The sequence below is a fragment of the Mustela nigripes genome, chromosome 4 (genome assembly GCF_022355385.1).
Source record: "Mustela nigripes isolate SB6536 chromosome 4, MUSNIG.SB6536, whole genome shotgun sequence".
Classification (NCBI taxonomy): domain Eukaryota; kingdom Metazoa; phylum Chordata; class Mammalia; order Carnivora; family Mustelidae; genus Mustela; species Mustela nigripes.
In genome coordinates, this window is record NC_081560.1 from 127,437,802 (window position 1) to 127,451,772 (window position 13,971).

Genomic DNA, 13,971 nt, shown 5'->3' on the forward strand with positions numbered 1-13,971 from the left:
GAGAGAGAGAGAGAGAGTGAGCAGGAGGAGGGGCAGAGGGAGAAGGAGAGAATCTCTAGCAGATGCCCCACTGAGTGCAGAGCCTAGCTAGCTCAGGGCCTAATCATATGATCCTGAAATGATGACCTGAGACAAAATAGACAGTCGGTTGGTTGCTCTACTGACTGAGCCACGCAGGCACACACAATATGTGCCTTTAAAATATAACTTTCAAGGGCACCTAGGTGGCTCAGTTGGTTAAGTGACTGCCTTCAGCTCAGGTCATGATCCCAGGGTCCTGGGATCAAGACCCGCTTAGGGCTTCCTGCTTGGAGGGGAGTTTGCTTCTCCCTCTGACCTTCCCCTCTCATGTTCTCTCTCTCTCTCAAATAGATAAATAAATAAATAAATCTTTAATATATACATTATATATATATAATAAATAAATCTTTAATATATACATTATATATATATAATGTATATTTTAAAGATTTATTTATTTATATTTATTTATATATATTTTAAAGTTTGTTTTAAATATATATATTTTAAAGATATTTTAAATATATATATATATATATATATATATATATATTTGACAGAGATCACAAGTAGACAGAGAGGCAGGCAGAGAGAGATGGAGGGAAGCAGGCTCCCCACTGAGCAGAGAGCCCAATGCGGAGCTTGATCCCAGGACCCTGGGACCCTGGGATCATGACCTGAGCTGAAGGCAGAGGATTTAACCCACTGAGCCACCTAGGCGCCCCTATATATATATTTAAACATATTTTAAATATATATATCTTTCAGGATACATTTCAGAGTTTCCATAATTCCATAAACAATGATGAGTTTTTGACCACTGAATGCCTTTCATCCTATAAGAATGTGTTAGAAAAAAAGAATTCTGCTAAAGAAATTGACACCTTTTGACTTAGACCAAGCAAGTCTTTGTTTTGCAGAACAAATTAAAACGAACAAAAAAGCTATAAATTATTAGGCTCTTATTTTTGCTGATTCTATGAGTTAGATCTCATGTAATCTCCATAACAATCCATAAAATAGAAGCTGTTAACTCAAGTTCACAGGTAAGCAAGGTGCAGCTGGAAGGAGCCTTGGGTCCCATCGCTAGAAAATGCCGGAGCCAGGATTAACCTCAACTGTCTGATTCTAAAAGCTGTGCTTGCCCATTCTTTCTATACAGAGTCTCTTCTTAACTTGGGCAAACATCCATCTGCTCTAGCTCTGAATCCAAGTAGCAGTCTCCATACTAAAAACGCTGCTGGCATACAGCTTCCATCCAAAAGGAAACGGCACATCTCAAAGCTAATAAAAATATGCAGAGTTTAAAAGAGGAGCTAGTCCAGCTCTGTCATTTTAAATAAGAAGAACTCATGGCTTTCAGATTTCTTTAAAGTTGTCACTATTAGTGCTCATTCAAAAGTAGTCTGCTCTGTATTACAGTAACTAATAAAGTCCCTCCCAGCTTGAAATATCTGAGTAGAGAAGCATATAGTAATTGAACTCTACAGCGTCTCAACAATTCAATTACAGAGTATCAGCTGCTTTCTGTACATTGAGGAAAGTTGTTTTTAAATTGTGTAATTCTTTAAAATGAGTTAACCTAGTGATGTTAGATTTCCTGGTATGTTTCTACTGAATGCTGTCGCTCTAATCAAAAAGCCCACTCCTTTTTCTCATGTTTTACCAACCCAACTGTGAGAAACAAAAATATGAAGGGGCGTTACCGGCACACATTTTCCACACTCTTATATCATTTCTGATAAATCTGGAATGAAATGCATTTCTGAGTTAAAATAATTTTCTTTCCCATCCAAAAAGTCAATCACTCGCATAGGTTTCTGAGATGTCAGTTACCTTGAAATTGTTAGTTTCTCAACTATCCTGCCCTCATTTGGTCTTTGGACAAATCAGATCCTTGAGTGGATAAATTAGATCCTTGCTCAAGTTTTAAACGTGTTAAGAAATGAAAATAAGGTCTATCAACTTTTTAAAGAAAAATGGTTTGGGGGGTGGATAAAAGGTAGTTCTGGTGCAAATGGCCTTCTCTGCAGCGCACTTGTCCTGAGGAGATGGTACTGCTCTTCCGGGGACCATGATGACCTCAGCTACTCAGCGGCCAGTGCCGGCACACCCGCAGCTGCCATCTGGGCACCGCAGGCGCCGCTGATGGTCACGCATCAGGCACAATAAAATGGGGTAGAAGGTCTGGATCTAAGTCCCTGTTATTCTGTTTTACTCTCAGTAGGATCTGGGACAAATGACTTCTTGGGATCTCAGTTTGTTCATCTGTAAAAATGTCCATTCTGTGGTCTCAAGTGATGCACCACGCAGAAGTGTTTTGTAAACTGTGCATATAATGTAAGTTCAAAGTCACATTATTAAGGAGTTATAAGGATAGTCGTTATAAGCCAAGGAACCATGAAGACTTCTATGACTTGGGTGCCTGCATGGTGTAGTTGATTAAGCATCTGACTCTTGGTTTTGGCGCAGGCCATGAGACTGAGCCCTGCCATGGGACCCTTGGCTCAGGGCAGGGTCTGCTTGAGGGTGTCCATCTCCTTTTCCTCTGCCCCTTCTCCTCACATTCTCTTTCTCTCAAATAAATAGTAAATAAAACTTAAAAAAAAAAAAAAGACTCCTGCAGTTCAACTTTGGACAATTTACATGAAGATTTTCACAGCATGGCCTCAGAGAGTGTTTTCTGATGGTGTCTGATCAGAAGAATCATCCAAGGACCTTGTTAAAAATGCAGATTGCAAAGTCCTGCCCCAAAGGTACTGAATCCGAGTCCAAGGGGATGGGGGGCCAGCTGGGGAAACCGGCTGCGAGGTTCTGACGAGGCGAGGACAAAGCGGCTTTTAATTTTCAAACCTAGAGGAACTTGCTTCTTGTAGAGACAAGCCCGTCTTGTATTTCTTCTTACCAGAAAATAGATATTATACGTTTTGTCATAAAGCCATTACATTTCTGAATATAAGAGTTCATTTCAAACCATGATCTTTAGGGATTCAAAAATGCACAAGTGAGAGAGAGAAACAAAACATGGGGGGGGGATGAGAATGCACTATATTTTAGTAGGAATCTGATCATTTGTTAGTTTTTAGGTTTCCAATCTTCCAGTTTAACTGTTCTTAAATGCGTAATGGGATTTCCTAGTATTTTTTTTTTTAATGTCCTTTAAAACCCTTTTTAAAAAAGCATTTAATTCACTTGGCAACCCTGGCATGGGCAGAGAACAATCACCAGCTGGTGTGAGAGAGGCTGCTGTCAGTTCTGGTTTTCCTGTGATAGTCCATGTTTGGTATGAAGCCTGGACATGCTACCTCCAATGTTCAAACGTTATGAACAACACAGTCTGAGTGTAGCTTATTTTTTGTTCTGATTTCATTTTATTCACTTTACTGCTTCTTAGCCCCAGCTCCCCCACCTTAAAGCTGTGGGACTTTGCCCAAGAGATACAGCTTCTTGCTTCCTCATGGAAAATGGAAATCGAACCCACACCTCACAGGATTCCTGAGAGGAATACATGAAACAATGTATACGGAACTTATAGTGTCTTATACTAGTAATAAATGAAAGCTGTTACCTAAATTAGTTTGAACTTTGTGTAAGTTCTGTCCACCTCATTTTTGAAACTTTCAGTAATAAGAGCTGAAAGGAACCTCTGGGTCTTCTGGCCTACCCACCCACAGGGGTACATCACTGGGGGAAACTCAATGCTCTGCCTGAGGATGAACTTCAGGGCCCCTCTTCTGCATCCTGAGATATCCCACCTCCCCACCTTAGCTGTAAAGAGCTGTTTGATCCGGCATTCTCAGGGGGCATTGCTGGCGTCTTGGTTGGGACACTATTTGAAAGGGTCTGTCCCACACATCCTGTCCCACTATGTGCCAGCCATGATGACAGCCAAAAATGCCTCTGCAAATTTCCAAATCCTCTATGGAGAATGATGATCCCCGTTCTGCTACTGAGAAACTGTGGCTATAGCAATACTCTAGAGAAGTCATCTCTGAAGAAAGAGCATCATATCATGGGTTCCACAAGCTTCTCCTTGAATGGAGTTCTTTTCCCTGTGTGACCCGAGCCTGCCACAGCTCACAGCCAAGTACCCTAATTTCCCCTTCATTATGTACGTCCTAATACATTTTAAACACCACTGCCACTATCCCACTTCTCCAGTTTAAGACCAGCAATGACTTGTAGACACAGATGGGAATGGTGGGTACCAGGGGTTGGCAGGCTGGCAACTGGGGAGATGTTCCTTAAGGGCACAAACCTGCAAGTGTAGATAAATGAGTTCTAGAGGGCTAAGGAATAGTCTGGTAATTTTGGTCACTAATATTTGTCTCTAGTCTCATTTCACATTGGCAAGCGGGCTCAGCCTCTAATTCTACTCCCTGTGTTTCCAGCACAACTTACTCTTCAATTTTTTCCCCAAGAAGGCTAGTTTGTGCTCATCGCCTGCCTACACTTGTCTCCTTGAACCTCCTGCACTGACTTGGGAGAGAGCCAGTGAGTGACTGTTCATGTTTCTCAAGTTCACCCTTCGCAACCTTTTGGTTCTGCCCAGTCCTAACCTCATTCCGCTAGATGCCCCTTCGCTCTTCTAGAACATTCTTCAAACCACCAGAGGAAGAAGGTAAAGATTTCAGCATGCAAGAATATGCAGGGCTCAGGGGCAGACCAGGGTGCCTCTGGGCTGCTCCAAACGCACTATCTGATGGCAGCATGGATAGGGATCTGACTGCCCAGCAGAGGTGCATAGGAGCCTTTGCCACTGTTGGCACTCGCTGGAGGAAATGGACATCCTACAGCTGATGAATAATTCTCTTTTAAAGTGCGGATGAATAAAGTGAGCTTTGCCAATTCCTACCTTAATGGAACTTTATTTCACGGAATTTCAAAATAGGATATATTCGGGTCATTTAAAAATGTTCTCAGAGCATCAACAATACTGGAGCAGCAGCCCTGTAGGAAGCAGGGCACACGCCAAAGAGGAAAAGCGAAACAAAGAGAAACACGCACCTTCCAATGCTGATGACTTAATTAGAAGAAGGCTTACTGTCTCAAACAATGCCACAGTAATTGTTTCTTAAAGGCTGACCTTCCCATGCTGATAAACAGCACTGCAGACGGGGTCAATCCAACATTCTGGGAAGCCACATTTCCAGCTCTCTCTAGGTGTCCTCTAGAGAGCCACCATGATGCACTTGCTTGACTGACAAACGTCACCTTCTCCGGCATTGTGGTTACAGAGACAGGTCTCCTCCGGGATGCAAGCAGTAGTAACCACCTCTACCACGAGCATGGCTGGGGCCCCTGCCCATGTGTTGTGGCCTAAGCAATGGATGTGGACTCCCTCTTTCAGTCATAATGACGTTATGCATGAGGTACTCTTATTGGACCCATTTTACGGATGAGAAAGCTGAAGTATAACTGACTTGCCCAAAAGTACACAAAGTAAGCCAGTGGGGGGGGGGGGCAGCAGGCTGACAGAGATGCCGTTCACTATGACGCTGTCCGAGACCTATCACGAAAGGGGAGGGGAAATGGCCGCCACCACTATCACATGAGGTGGTGAGGCAAAAGCGAAAGGCTTGTGACTGACTGCTGTTTCTCTCATCGGGCTGTTAGGAAAGCCACAGGCCCCAGGATGAGGAGACTTGCCTGGGCCCTATCAGTGACAGGTGATGGCACAGAAAGCAAGCCAGGGGTCCACCACAAATCTGAAGACTCCTTCTCTATGCTGCTACAACCTGGAAATGTCACTCTGTCAGAAGACAACACAGATCCCGTACCACACAGCAAGACATCAGTAAGGTCCAGTGTACTCAGGATTTAAGAGAAAAATATTCCTTTAAGAAGTTAAATGGAGGGGGTGTGCCCAGCCGGCTCATTTGGAAGCACGTGCAACCCTTGATCTCGGGGTATGTTCGAGTCCCATGTTGTATGTAGAGGTTACTTAAAAATTAAATCTTAAAAAAATTTTTAAAAAATGATATATGAGGTTTTCATTTGACGTGGCATTCAGGAAATGAAATGAAAAAGGCAGGAAAGGGTTGTACAGCATGCTAACAGCAACTCTCTATAAGAGGTGTATCTCCCACCACTCTGCCCCTGGTTTACTGGTTTTGTTCTTCCTGATGTGTTAATGTCACCATGGCAACGATATCCCCGCTGAAGCAGTAGCCGCTTGGCTACTTTCCCATAACTCACATTCCTTTGCTAATGCTCCCACATCTCCATTTTCATTCCAAATGTGGTTTTAAAAAAAAAAAAAAGTCTTAGTCTTTAATGCTCTAGAGCCTGTACTAGGAACTAAATCTAATTTACTCTATCTTTGAAAATATAGAACAGAAATGAATGTGTCTGTGTGTGTGTTTTTGATCTTTGTAAAGAAAGATATTTAATGTTGAAAAAGTTAACAGGATGGTTATGAGGGCTTTTTCTTTTCTTTCATTTGCTTTATTGTATTTTATTTTCAAAACAAATTGTATAGTGCAGGGAAAATATATCAAAAATGTATTTTCATTGGCCTCTCCACCCAAACCAAAGTAGGGTCTTCAGAAGTGCTGCATCCTTATAAGATCATTACAAGAGTCCCACTCCTACTGACATCATGCACACCCTTCTTTGTGGAAGAGCTGCTGTCTTTTCTAGCACCATCTGGTGGTAGCCTTGATTGGGACTTGACAGTCTAGAACCTGAGGCCCCGTTTAACAAAACACCCTGAAAGGAACAAAGCTTGGTAACAGCCATGGGTGACTGGCCCTTTGTTCTAGCCTTCCTGTCTTCCAAGGTCACCTACACTGTTGAATCACAAATCTTCCTGCCGCTCAAATAAACTTGCCCCTCAGCACCTGACGTTCAATTTGTGGGTTTGGTGCACTCAATTAAAATCCCAGTATTAGAATGCTGTGGATGTCCCATCTCCCTTTGTGCACTGATATCAGTTTGGGAGGCAGTCCTCTACCATCAGGTGAGTTTCTGTTTGAAATCTGGAGACTAGGGAGAGGGCTATGGCTGGAGGAAAGTGGATTTACACAAGGGCTGGCCACCCAGGAGTAGGGGGCACAGGTGCCTGCAAGTTATTGGCTCATTTACTCTCAAATTCAATAAATATATATTGAGTCCTTCCCAGTACTAAGTGCTGGACTATCCTTGAGGGATTCCAAAATGGGTACTAATACACAGGTCTGTCTTTTTTTTCCCCCAAGCTTGCATTTATTTATTTATTTATTTATTTATTTAGACAGAGAGAGACACAGCGAGAGAGGGAACACAAGCAGGGGGAGTGGGAGAGGGAGAAGCCGGCTCTTCGCTGAACAGGGAGCCCACGTGCGGCTCTATCCCAAGACCCTGGGATCATGACCTGAGCTGAAGGCAGATGCTTAACGACTGAGCCACTCGGGCGTCCCTACACAGGTCTGTCTTTGAGAAATTCAAAGTCTTGCAAGTGTAAGGATATGGAAACTGCCTTCATTTCACCCCTACTTGGGCCCACCTAGAACTGTGGAGATGGTACACGCCAACTGCTTAACAAAGAAGCTGAAATTGACTACTCAATAAATTGTAACTATTTAAAAAAATCATGATTACCACAAATGTCACCGATGGAAGACAGGAAGAAAACGAACATCTACTGAGCCCTTATTCTGCAACAAGCAGGGTACCACACGCTTTCATGCTGTAACCCTCTGGCTGAATGCAGTGCAGCTGTATGCCAATGTACCATTTCCTCTGAAGCCAATAAAGGGCTCTCAGGCAGGAAAAGAAAGAGGGGGAAGGGGAAAGTCCTGCCTTCTTATAGTACAACAACTGAGGAATGGTTTTTGGAAATAAAATACCTACTTCTCCTAAAAAACATCTACACGGCGGGGCGCCTGGGTGGCTCCGTGGGTTGAGCCTCTACTTTCGGCTCAGGTCATGATCTCAGGGTCTTGGGATCGAGCCCTGCATTGGGCTCTCTGCTCAGTGGGGAGCCTGCTTCCCCCTTCTCTCTCTCTGCCTGCTTCTCTGCCTACTTGTGATCTCTGTCAAACAAATAACTAATTTTTAAAAAAATCTACACGGCAAATACGTGGCTGAGTCCTTTGCTGAAGGATGGAAAAGACAAACTTCATGTGAAAGTGGTGATCACGGTGCTCAGCACGTGGTGAGTACTGGGGGAGAGGAGGTCTACCAGGGGCGAAGACGCTGTTCCAGGTAAGGCGCTCAGCAGGGAGGGGGAATGAGGCATCTTCACTCCCAAGGGGCTTAGCTGACAAGCAGCGTGAGCCAGACACACCTTAGTATCCACACGAAAGGGTATGCAACGTCTACCGTGCGAGAGCGAGTCAGAGGGCGAGGAGCACGTCCAGGGACACAACAGGGGTAGCAGCTTCAGGGGGCCAGAGAAAGCATCCTGGAGGAGCAGGACGCAAGCGGCCTTCACACAGATGGAAAAACTGAGGTTTTCACAAGCGAGGCAACCATGTGGCAAAATCTCTGGCAACTGGAGACCTCTCTTGAGATTTATCTCATTTCTAATTCTTGTGAAATTCACATAGCATGAATTGGGAGAAATCAGGACCTTAGAGCTTCTAGGAATTTTTATTTCTCTTTTGCAAAAACATTTCAGTTTTACTTTCGGTGGTGGTGACGATGGTGATTACTCATTACACAATGAGAAAGGCAAAATATTCCCTTGGAGCAAAAAAGGGCAAGTCCATCGGAGGAAAACTGCTCTGCATAACTATTTAAGGGATCATTTTCCTAGAACGAGGGAGTTACATTTAGAGATAATTATTATGTGGATGGGAAGAACGACCTGAGACTAACAGTATCTCAGTTTTGTTCTAAAGAACTTTCTGGACTGATGGAAGAGTTAGGTATTTTGTGTTAATACACAGCCACAAGTTACAGGTGGCTATTGAGCACTGGAAACATGGTTATTGAGAATGAGAAATAGAATTCTTAATTTAAATTTAATTTAATTTAAAACTACTTCCACTAGATGGTGGCTACTGAATTAAGATGCCCCAGGTGTAGTGAAAACAGGGTTATCCCTGTCATTGGACCCAGAGACTAGGTTAAGGTCTTGGGGTCCAGCTGGAAGAGAGATGATAAAAGGGGTTTCCACTGTGGTGGAGCAAGATAGACTCTGCCTCTCGGGGTTGAAGAAGGGACCCAGAGCTACCCTGGGGAATGGGTCACAGCCTATGGACTTTTGCGGCAGTGATGTCCAGACCAGTCCTTCAACTCTGCTTTTCTGATCTGATCAGTCTCTGCATTTTTAGAAAAGTCATGTTTGGTATTATAGCCTAGACTCTGCTATGCTTTGGGGAGTTAAGAGAGAGACTATGTTGTATCATTTAGCACTTCAAAGCCTAAACAGATTAGTAGAGTAGGGGCAGTAGGTCACTCAAGTCTGAATCTCCAGATCTAGCCCGTAATAGGCGCTCTTAATGTTTGCTAGGTTGAATTTAATTGAGAAAGGAAATCCCCAAATAATGTCTGTCCGTGGGCATTGCTTTGCTCATGCACATGCTGAATCATATTGATCTCTTACGCAGGTAGAGTCTAAGTCTGACACTTTCATTTTTTCACTTTTATTTTTTTAGCGGTTCACTTATGTAAAATAAAGTAACCTTTTGTACGACTTATTTGAGTTCCAAATATGGCCTGGGACCTGCCAAAATCTTGTTCTAAATATCTGATATTTGAGAAAGGCAGTCCTATGGGCATGTGAACCAGTCAGTGATCTGTGACACACATGCCAAGTTCTATCACATCTAATTAGAACATCATCAAGCTTAGTGGGCGACAGTCCCTCAGCATCCCTGGGCCAGGTGCCTCCACCGACAGATTGACAGGACAGGGCAGCTGGAATCGAGCCTTTTGAAATCTAGTCCTTAAAGGTATTGTCAGCTATGAAACCCACTGTCCTTACTAGAAGAATTCACGTGATAAAAATCATATTTGAGTTATTCCGCATGCACAAAAGATGGTAAGTAAATAACTGTAAGATCTTTGTCAAAAAATGAAAGCCATATCAACCATGATTCCCTTTCTATGACATATATCAAAGCCCTTCAGGCCTAAACTTATCCTCCGGTTGTATTCACTGGTTCATTCCAGCTGCGTGGTAACATTTGCTTTTTCTGTTTCATCCTCAGATGTCTTCATGTGTATACTCTTAATCTGCAAACACCTGAAATCCTTTAGGAAACAAATGAAGTACAACACTCAGACCCATAAATCCCTTATTCCTCCCAGAGATCAAAACCAAAAAGCACTAAATGGCAGGACCCAGATGAGGATATTTTATTCAATTATCCTTCCCAGATGGGGAGTTGGATAATCATTTATGGGAGAAAAGTCAATGACATGAGGGAAGATTAAGCTGGGTGGTCCATTATATTTGATGGAAAAAAACTCTGAGCCAGCAGAGTATTAATCTATCTCAGTCCGTAAAAGGAACTTTGCAGGCATCCACATACTAATTTGGCCTTCAGTTACCCCAGCGCAAAAGGCCCTTTCTGGAATGAGAATCGCTAGCAGCTCTCGTGTGTCTTAGCTACATTCTCCTCCCCAAGAGAGCTAGAATGATTTGCTAAGAGAGCAGGGGTCACGCATCCATTCCGACCGTGTCGATGCCACATCAGCAGACTCATTTCGCAGGATGAAGAACGCCAAGGCTGCACTGTGGCATGAAGCAGCCCCTCCACGGACTCCCCACAGTGGACCCAGGAGGCTGACCAGGTCTCCATGCAAAATCCAAACGGAAATATTTGGGGTATCTTCCATTCCGATTGCAAAAGCGTAACACAAAAATCAAAACCGACGTCATCATAGGAATCAAGGGAAGGTGGTAAGCAGGCCAGAGCGCTCTAAGCGGTGACCAGAATTGCAACTCCTAGGTACACAGTCGCCACTGGCAAGGATCTGCTTTCCTGCTGCATGAATCAGCTAGCCCTGCAGAGAAGCCTAGAAAGCAATCTGTTCTGCTGTGTACTCCCCTCAGCGACACCGCATTTGTTTCTGCCTCGTATCTACTTGGGAAACACGTATCTACCGCATGTACGAAATGATTCCTCAGGAGAGCTGATCTTGCTCCTGCTCCCCAGCTCTCTGCCTACAGGAAGCCATCGCCAAGGTCATGTCCTCAGCCCACAGAGAGCTACAGAGACTGTAGATACAGTCTCTCTGTATCTTTCTCCGAGGATTTGTCACAGCCAGCGAGCAGGGATCACAGCCCCCTAAGACAAGGGCTGCTGTTGCTTTTTAATTTACCTCTAACCACCTAATCAATAGCTCGTTCAGACCCAGTTCCTGACGCACATGATTTATGGTTATGATTTGCAGCTAGCTCTTAGCATGTAGGGCTTAATGATCCTTCCTTTATTGTTCTGACCAGGTAAAATCTGTTCCCATCTGCGTTCTGGGGCGGTCTTACTCTCAGCTGCTGTTTCTGCCACACCCTTGAGGGACATGTGATGCAGAAATTGCCCACTGAAACTGGACAAGGGAGGCCCTGGTCCCAAAGGGCAGATGCCGGGTTACTAGATAATAGAATTGCTAGAGATGTGGAAGCTAAATTGAGTTTCTTTTTTTTTTTTTTCTTTGTAAAATGAGTTTCTTGAAGCTGTCTACAAAAACTAGTTCTCAGACATCCTAAAGCGAGTCATCAATCACCCACGGCAGAGGGGAGCCTAGTGTTGGTGTGTAAGCAACCACGCAGGCCTCCTACGAAGTACAATCAAATTAAACCACAGCCTTCAGCTCAGAGTGTTGGTAGGCTTCATTAATTAGGATGACTGGAGAAAATGATTCTGTAAATCAGTCAAAAGTCTCAATTTTAACATATATTAAACAAAACACAATGTGATTATTTTAAACAAGAGGCACAGTTAAGGGCAACATGGATCTGAGATCTCCACTGATCTTTAATCGATAAATAAGCATTCGTTTGTAATTAGCACGTTCATTGTCTTAATGTAAATGGATGGTTTGGAACTGCTCGAAGGAGTCTGAAAATACTGTAATTTGTCCTCTTAAATCCCTTAAACATTGCCCCAGTCTTATTTTCAGCAGCATCAGGAGGTTTCTGAACAATGGTGCAAAGACAAACTTCAAACACTACCCTGCCATAAATTTCCCTAATGTCCTAATTAGAAGATGTGACTTAATGAGGTTTTCATTATACTGTGAATTACAGAAATAAAACCAGAAGAATGCATCTTCAAGACAAGGACTTCAGTTTTCGCACTCACGTGCCCCTGTGAAAGAGGTGCTTAACTTTTTCCTTCAAAATGTCAAAGTAGGCTTCAGGACAGCCATGTCACTGAATCCCAGGGACACGCTCCGTGCAGTAAGAACGTAGCTCTGCGGTGACACAAGCTAGTGGGCACTCCTGAGTCATTTAAATTGATCAAGGCTTCCAGCAAGCTGATGACATAGGGTAGAAAATAGCTTTTTAAAATAGTATAATCTGAGTTCTTATTAATTTTTTAAAAATATTTTATTTATTTATTTGACAGGGAGAGACAGTGAGAGAGGGAACACAAGCAGGGGGAATGGGAGAGGGAGAAGCAGGCTTCCCACTGAGCAGGAAGCCCTATGTGGGGCTCAATTCCAGGACCCTGGGATTATGACCTGAGCCAATGCAGACACTTAACGACTGAGCCACCCAGGCGTCCCAGTTCTTATTAAGTTTATAGAACTAATGAGCTATAAGAGGAGAGGGAGAAATGGAAACCTAGACTCTAGAAAACCTAGAGTCATGTAAGGGAGGCAGAAGGCTTGAGTGCTTAGGAGCGTTGGGGCTGAAATCCTGCCTTTCCTAATTTGCTGGCTCTGGGATCCTGGACCAGCCACTTTTTATTGCTAAGCTTTGGTTTCCTTTTCTCTAAAACATGGATAAATAACACTTTTCTTGATATTTGAATAAATGAGATAATCACGCGTAGCCTCACAGGAGTGACCTCAAAGACAGTATTACTTCTACTGCTATTGCTAAAGGTAGCACCAGTAAATGGCTTCTCTCCTGTCTCATCTAATCCCCTTTTCCTCCCACGAGTAAGGTTTTAGCAAAAACACCACCTCACGTGCTATGTTCAAAATCCCAGTACTGATGCCGTCCTCGCTGACGACGTGTTGGACCCTGTGTCCCGAGCTTTGCATACACTCCCTCACCCAGTGAGGGAGTGGTGATATTTTATTGCTATCATTCAATTTCATAATTCACACCGTTTCATCTTACCAATGAGGAAACTGATGAACACTAAGGAAATTTAAAGCCAAAATCGGAACCCAAGGAGTCTGAATCCTGAGCCCACACTTTTGGGCTACTCCTCTATCCTGCTTCCTCCTTCCTTTCTGTTTCTGACAATGAGGTGTCTCGGGAGCAGGCCCAGCCCCAGCCTGGTGTTCACACTCAGAACACGACTACTGCGGACGGCTGAGTTGCTATCCACGGGTACACATGATACTATAACTCCTTTCTCCAGCAATATGAACTTACTCAGGTATAGACTCTTGCTACTCATTATGAACGTCTGTCCGGGAACAGAGGATGAAAGCAAAAGACAGTCTCTGTGTTTTGGGTTCTGAAGTTTGGGTCTCATCCACATCGTCCACCCTCTTCCTATCTGCAAGGTCAAGACTGTGCCAGCCAAAGCACTATTAGTACCATCTGACCCATTTCTAAGAGTCTCAGAGATTTCTGCTTGGGGAAGGGTCTGTCGTTTCCAGTCATGATTCCTCGGATCACGTCTACATATTCAGGTCTGTATGAATTCATCCCCACCTCCCTGCCCCCCATGATCATGGCTTATTTTTCCTACTAGGAAACGGCACGTCTGTATAAAAGCAAGAACATGCGGTAGGAGAAGTTGAAAATCACAGCTTTCGCTGACTGGCAGGCAGGACCCGTAGAGGTCAGCGGTCCCACGCCCCTCCTCGTGCTGGGCAAGGAGGGCTCAGAAC

At 43.8% G+C, this 13,971-nt stretch overlaps 1 protein-coding gene across 3 annotated transcripts in view; it reads right to left on the reverse strand.

Annotated features, from left to right (window-relative positions):
* ANK3 (ankyrin 3) overlaps positions 1-13,971 on the reverse strand; it is a 670,694-nt gene that overhangs the window by 194,159 nt on the left and 462,564 nt on the right. The gene's annotated exons all lie outside the window — the stretch shown is intronic.